The sequence below is a fragment of the Rhagoletis zephyria genome, unplaced genomic scaffold (genome assembly GCF_001687245.7).
Source record: "Rhagoletis zephyria isolate East Lansing unplaced genomic scaffold, Rhagoletis_zephyria_1.1 Rzeph_scaffold_01122, whole genome shotgun sequence".
Classification (NCBI taxonomy): domain Eukaryota; kingdom Metazoa; phylum Arthropoda; class Insecta; order Diptera; family Tephritidae; genus Rhagoletis; species Rhagoletis zephyria.
Genome location: NW_016158206.1, coordinates 91810 through 98280, shown reverse-complemented (window position 1 = coordinate 98280; position 6471 = coordinate 91810). Strand labels below are relative to the sequence as shown.

Here is a 6471-nt window from a genome sequence, read left to right as displayed (position 1 = left end):
ATTTTCTTTCACAAGTAAAACCAGCCTTTCGTGCTTGTGTTTAGTATTCACGATGTTAGAACTGCATGAAATTAATAAAAATTTTTTAAAATTAGTGTCTAGCCGCCAAAATGTAAGAAAACATACACAAAATCATAAATTTTTCACAATTTTCTAAGACTTCGCTACACCATCGAAAGCAAAATTCTGTTCGACAGAAAATTCGATACTCAACGAAAATTTCGACACGCTTGCATAGCTCATAATACGAATTTCACTTTCGATCTTCGATCTTCAATAGCCAGCGAAGATCGAAAATCGCATGCAGCTCATAATAAGGGCCATTTTGTATATCCGCTTCTATATGTACATAAAGATCACATGCATAATATGTATGTAGCTACATGTATAAATATATAAATGTATTTAGTTTGTCGCATTAGGTGAACCGATAACTGTAATTGTTGGTTGTAAATTAATAGAAGTACCAATTATGTACGTACAAAGCACTTAAGTATTTGAATGCCTAGCATTTCTTCTTATACATATGTGCAGGAGTATGAATATAAATTCCGCAAGAAAATAAACTGTTCTACTTTGAAACCTCTTCTTGAAACCTAAAGTCATAGCGCGTAGTCGCATCGTTTTATTTTCCATTTGTTGGCAAAAAGGCTTGCCAGCTCAAAACAGATGGTGTGTGTCGATTTGCTTATCTAGTGTCTTCTCCAGGATTTCACGTACTGTGAAAATCTGGTCAATGGTGCACTTACCAGGTCTGAAGCCACACTGATAAGGTCCAATCAGCTGGTTCGCGAACGGCTTCAGTCTTTCATCGTCGACAGCATCTTGTATGCAATATTAAGAAGGCTTATTCCGCGATAATTGGCGCAAACGGCGGAATCTCCCTTCTTGTGGATTGGGCAAAATACATTGAGATTCTAGTCTTCGAGCATGTTTTTATCAGACCAAATTCTGCTTAAAAGCTGGTACATATGCCCCATCAACTCTTCGCGCCGGCTTTGAACAGCTCAGCCGGTATACCGTCGGCTCCGGGGGCCTTGTTGTTCTTAAGGCGCTTTGTTGCTGTTCTCTCCTCGTTTTGGTCGAGTTCCGGGACGTGAGCTTCGTCCCTACACTAGAGATGGGCAAAATATGTGATTTTCTACGTGACACGTAGTGTCACGCTTTTTCACGTGTGAGCGTGAGTGGTTTTGAGAGAAAAATCACGTAACTTCCGTGATCGTGCGTGACTGAAACTTTGGCTGACGTAAGCTTGCGTGAACTAGATTTTCCGTCAATCACGTAGTTTTCACATATGTAGCCCTAACCGCCAAAAAGATGTAAGCGACATTTTTTCACAATTTTCTTTTTGATGCAGAAATGTTCCTAGAGCATCTAGATTCATTTCTGCATCAAAAGTAAAAACTTAATAAAGTGTCGCTTACATCTCTTTGGCGTTTAGGGCTCGTGTGATGTATGTATACCAGAGTTGTGCGAAATGCATTAATTTTGTAATGCAGTAACGTACCATTAAGCAATAACGATAATGTAAAAAATTAATGCATTTATTTCATTTATAATATTTAAATTTAATGCAAATAAAAATTGCAATGCATTAATTTTGAAAATCTAATGCTTAGTAAAATATAAATGCATTAATTCTGAAGAATATAATGCTAGTGAAATTTGTTTTCATAAAAGTATCCAAACTAATGCTAACCAAGAATTTTAACGCATTAAAATTTTTAATGATTTGCATTATTAAAAGCCATGTAACTTTTCCAGGAAGGACTTTTAATAATTACCCTGTTATAGCCGCAAAAAAAGACATGGCCGGAGAAGACAGATTCACCCTATCTCGGGTATGGTTAGTTTTTTAAGCTTTCTGCACGCCTTCATACAACTTTTTATTTTGAAAATTTCACCTCCAATGGCAATTTTTCAGGTCTTATACCCTATTTTATGGTTTCTAACTTTTATCTGTTTGGTTTTATCGGCAAAATTTCTTTGGCAAAGTTGTTCAAAATGTCTCAGGCCTTAACTTTCGTGAACATACCAAATTCCAGAAAAGAGTCTTTGACACCTTTTGGTGGAAAATCCGAAATCAGGTGTATATAAATTAAACTGGAACACATAAACAAAAAATGTTGTGAACCGGATGGTATACCCCACTATTTCTAGTTTTTTTCGGTCGCTGAAAACGAATATGAAAGAAAAATAACTTCAACTAACCATTTGAAACCGGAAATGTCTACAAAAAATTAACTAGATCCCTCCCTCACTTCCTATAACCTTCTTACTACACCCTGAATGGGTTCTATTTTGAATTTTCATACAAAATTAAAATGTATGCGTATTTCCATGTTTTTGGGCCGCTGAAACCGAAAATGACTACATTATGGTTATATTCGGTTTAAACCGCTCCCACAGTGGTCTGAAATTCAAATTTAGGTGGACAAAACTATTTGCTCAAAGACGTTTTGACACAATTTGACATCACTGTAGTCCTATATGTTTTTGAGGTCACTGATTACAAATCTGAAGTCAGATTTTAATAATTCAAAATGGCGTATTCNGGTTCTATTTTGAATTTTCATACAAAATTAAAATGTATGCGTATTTCCATGTTTTTGGGCCGCTGAAACCGAAAATGACTACATTATGGTTATATTCGGATTAAACCGCTCCCACAGTGGTCTGAAGTTCAAATCTAGGTGGACAAAACTATTTGCTCAAAGACGTTTTGACACAATTTGACATCACTGTAGTCCTATATGTTTTTGAGGTCACTGATTACAAATCTGAAGTCAGATTTTAATAATTCAAAATGGCGTATTCAATATGGTGAATACAAAAATAAAAAATCTAGGCAATCAATCAATTTGAAGTTAGATTTCAAAATTCGAAATGGCGGGTCAAATATGGCGAAAAGAAAGATGAATAAATCAGTAAACTTTATTAAAACAGGGTATTTTGGGGTTTTTGAGATCGCTGATCCCGATTCTCGAATCTAAGTTTCCAATTTTGAAATGGCAATGGATTTGGACAGTCTCTTAAAGGAAGGTGAGTTTGGAAATGGTAATGTCAGGTAGTTAGTTTTGTATGGTTAAAGTAGAAAACATTTTATTGTGAATAAAATTTTATTTGTACAATCTTTCACACATTAAAAAGCAGAAAACAAAACATGTTTCGAATAGTCTAATTGGTAAGAAATTGTATCAATAATGAAGATTGGGCAGGAGGGTTGAAAGTGTTAATAAAGTTCGTCGTTGTCTTCTGTGGCAGCTTCACAAGTAAACGTAGAATTTCTTGCGGCAGTTATCATTAATTAACCACATATCCACTTAACTTTTTTTTTATTTATGGCCTTATTCATAAAAAATAAAGTAGTCTTATAAAAGGTTTATAAATTGAAAAATGTATGAAAACGTCAATTTATAAAGCTCTTTAAACTTACTTTATTTTTTAGGAATAAGGCCATTAGTCATTATTTTTGCTTACGAATAAAGTATTCTCAGCTTTACAACTTTATTTTTTATAGTAATTTTCGGTTTCAACGGTCGAAAAAACATAGGAGGACACAGACATCTCAACTTTGCATGAAAAATGGAATTTCAATCCCCAGGGGTAGCGGGAAATTGGTCAGTTCAAGTTATTTTTTTGGTCATAAACAACTAGAAATAGTGGGGTCTACCCTCTGGTTCAAAAACTTTTTGTGTTCTTCTGTGTAATAAGCATAAAAATGCTTTCGGATTTTCCACCTAAAACTTTCCAAGACCTACTTTCTGGAGTTTGGTATGTTCACAAAAAATAAGGCCTGAGACGTTCAAAACAACTTTGTGAAAAAAAATTTGGGCGAAAAAGCCAACGAGATAAAAGTTGGAAAAAATAAAATTGGGCATAACACCTGAAAAATTTCCATTGGAGCCTAAATTTTCAAAATAAAAAGGTTGTATGAAGGCTTGCAAAAAACTTAAAAAACTAATGATGTGCAAAATTTCAGATCGAGCACTTTTATTTGATCTACAATTTGTCTATGTACGATTTGTAGATCGCTGGGAATAAGCGCCTTGTTTTAAAATCTATCTATATATATAAAAATGGTGTGAAAGATGTATAGTAATTCATCAATTGAGAACGGTTGGGCAGATTTGGCTTACTTTTTTTTTAGTTATTCGTAATTGCCAGAAGAAGGTTTTTACGAAAGAAAATTTTGGGAAAACCCTCCGAGAAAGTCGGAAAATTGGAAAAATCGAAAATTGATTTTTTTGTATGGAATTTTGTGTGGATTTCCTTCGGAATGGCATTCGAATGGAAAAATAGATAATTGCAAGTGGAAAACTCGGAAAAATCCGGAAGAACGCGAAAAATTTTAATTTTTTCCGACGAAAGCGTGGAAAATTTCGGATAATTGTGAAATTCATTGGGAGCTTGAATCAATTGGGAACAATTTGCTCCTATGTTTCATAACCGATTCGAATGGGTGCTGCTTTTTTGGAAAGGTGTTTAGAAGAAAGAGTGCACAGAGTTTAAATTTTACCGATAGGTGGCGCAGGGATCGACCTACGTTAAAAAAATGTATTTGGTACATTGGTAGCCTTTTCCCTAGATTCGGATATAGGATCTATTTTTTTCGTTAAGTAGGCCAGGGACCGATCTATTCGAAAAAGTCTTATTTATGGTCCGATTTGCTTGAAATTTGGTAGCTTTTTGGCTGGGTTAACATATAAGATATTTTTTGTGATAGGTGGACCAGATACCGATCTTTTAAAAAAAATCTTATTTATGGTCCGATTTTCTTGAAATTCGATATCCGTATTATAGATATGCGTTGAATAGAATCGAGTCATTGTTTTACAGTTCGAAAGGTGTTTGAAGTCGGCGCAAACATGCGGGTATTGGCTATTTAACAATACTTATTACATAGGCCAACAAAAATGGGAAACAATTTGATGCAACAAATGTTAACGCTATTTTTGCCGAATTTTTGGGTACTGATTACGAATCCGTAAGCATAAGGTTTTCATCAGCTCCAGATTTTATGAAAAACGAGGTCAAAGTGTCAAAAAATCGCGTTTTTTCAATATTTGAGAAGCTCTAGCAAAGAAACAAAAAGCAATAGAACCCTTCACTTAGACCTAAATTAAAGCTAAAACTCTCGAATACTATCCTTGCAAATTCCTGCACCTTTGCTTGATGGTCACTTATAGTCATTTGTTGAACAGAAATAACTGATTTTGGGAAGTTTGAGTACCTACCGCAATTAAGCAAAAGGTGATAGAACCTTCCACTTAGGCTTAAATTAAGCCTTAGACTTCTGACTTCAATCCCTGAAAATACCATTCTTATACCTTGACCCCAAGGTCACCTATAGTCATTTATTGAACAGCTAACACTGATTTTTACACCTTTTTTCAATTGCATAATTTTTCAGTATTTTTTTTTTTATTATTGGACGGTAAAAAGTAAATGAGTATAGATGCCCATCAGGGCAAGGTGCAGGAATAGTACTTTCAAGGATAGTGGTCTGTAGTTCTAGCTTTAATTTAAGCCTAAGTGAAAGGTTCTATCACATTTTGCTTCATTACTAAAACTTCTCAAATATTTCAAAAAGCCCGATTTTTTCACCACAATTTTCTCAAATCTGGAGCTGATGAAAACTTTATAGTTACGGATTCATAACCAGCACAAAAAAGCCTATCAAACACAGCTTCAACATTTGCCGCATCAAAATCGGTGTTGCTCTGTGTTACCTACGCTAATTATATAAAGAGAAGCTGCTTATTTTTATAAGAGGTGATCTCGCGAACGCCTCCACCGATTTTTTTAAATTTTGGACACCTACTGCAGACTTTCGATATATTAAGGGAGCGTGGCATCACCCATACATACGGTGACCATATTTATGGCAGCCGAATACGGGACAAAAAATAATTTTGAACATTTTTTCCACAAAAACTTATTGATCTTAAAGCCTTCTTCAATAATCCTAGATGTATTAGCCTTGAAATAGCATCCTTGTAGTAACATCACAAATTTGTAGGAAATTTTCCCCGAGATTTTTACCCACAAAATTAAAAAGAACCCTTAAATTTAAGTACAATAAAGTGCGATTTTGAAGTCGCTAAGACTTACCGTTAATTTTTGACCTTTTTTTTTGTTGTTGACGATGTTGAGCATCTTTTTCATACAAAGTAGGTAAGTATGGCTGACTTCCAAAACGTCAATTGCTTTGCATACGTACAAAGTATAACATAACGTCGAACTACAAAATATTGACAATGTATACTGTTCCAAATCATAAGTTATCGAAACGCATCGCCCGAGCATACTTTGAACTGCTATCAAATTATAACTTAAGAAAGTTTTATTACATGGCAGTTGAGAAGTGCATTCATTAATTTAATGAAGGAAATTTTTGGACATGCAGCAGCACATAGCACGAATTTAGGCGCCTGGTGTTAGCAGTCGCTCTTAAACAGTATTATATGG

General features: G+C 34.7%; 1 long non-coding RNA gene across 1 annotated transcript in view; it reads left to right on the top strand.

Moving 5' to 3' along the window:
• Positions 1–5755, top strand: part of LOC108362849 (uncharacterized) — a 14140-nt gene extending 8385 nt beyond the window's left edge. Inside the window, exons 2-3 of the long non-coding RNA XR_001847525.1 lie at positions 2455–2456; positions 5630–5755. This is a non-coding gene — a long non-coding RNA (uncharacterized LOC108362849). The remainder of the gene's footprint in view (positions 1–2454; positions 2457–5629) is intronic.
• The last annotated feature ends 716 nt before the right edge of the window (positions 5756–6471 follow it).